Raw genomic sequence first — 1,149 nt, 5'->3', positions numbered from 1 at the left:
AGGGAAATGCAGATGGGTAGCTGGGTCATGATACACTATGAATAATTATGTTTGATGATCATTTTACAGGAAAATATGGTTTCACAGCAAGTTTCCCACACCATCACTCTTTTGGCATGAATGTCATTGACCTTTAGGGTTCATTTGCTTTTTCAGAATTTCTAGCAGGGTAATTATCTGCCACATTATTTGGAGTGGATGAGTGTCACAGACTTGACTGTCAGGGTGGCCCTGGAGCTCCAAGTTTCTCTACACCAGAGCTCTCCAAGCTTTTCATGTTGGTGACACACTTTTTAGACATGCATCATTTCGCGACACAGTAATTCAGTTCCGGGGGAGGGGCCAAGGGAAGCAGGGGCAAGGAAGGGAGCTCCGCGGTGCCCTTCTGCAAAATTTTCTGCATTTCGCGCGACACACCTACACACTGCCGCCGACACACTAATGTGTCGCGGCACACAGTTTGGAAAGCTCTGCTTTACACTGTTGACTGCTTGTCTCAAGGAACAGACTAGGTTTTGTCCCAACATCCTGTCCCCATGAGCCTCAGTTCCACTTGCCCTTGCATCGGACTCTACAGCTGCAATGGGAATTATTGCCAGCTCCCAAAGGTCTTCCCTTGGTTCATACAAAGGGTTTTTACAGTATGATTTATTACATTCATAGCAAACGATTTGTTACATAGAAGGAAATGATTTTACAGGAAAAAGTGACCCTAAAGTTTGGAGATAGTACAGACCAAAAGAAGAATATGGTAACATTTCTGTGCCTACATTTCTCACTGCAGCAGTCCTTCAGAGTATCCTTTCAGTGTTCAGAGACCAGCTTTCCTGTCACATGTTAATATAATCCCTCACTGGCCACCAGTTGGACAGCCCCGTTGTAAAGCAATTTTGCCATCGACACCTTTGTTCATTAGGTATGCATGCCATGGTTCTTCTGACATGTAAATAGCCATTAACTAGAGAGGATTACCTTAATCTTGGAATTTGGCTATAACTTTCCAATTAAGGTAGGTTGCAAAATGTCAAAGATACATACATAGAGAATAACATGATCTATAAAGGCTTAAAAGCATAAAAATGATTGTATATCATTATTCTCTTCTAGAGATCAAGGATGAGGGTAGTAAAACTAAACTTGGAACAAATG

This window comes from Alligator sinensis, unplaced genomic scaffold (genome assembly GCF_000455745.1).
Source record: "Alligator sinensis unplaced genomic scaffold, ASM45574v1 scaffold244_2, whole genome shotgun sequence".
NCBI lineage: Eukaryota > Metazoa > Chordata > Crocodylia > Alligatoridae > Alligator > Alligator sinensis.
The sequence above is the reverse complement of the archived record's forward strand: the minus strand, read 5'-3'. Positions refer to the sequence as shown.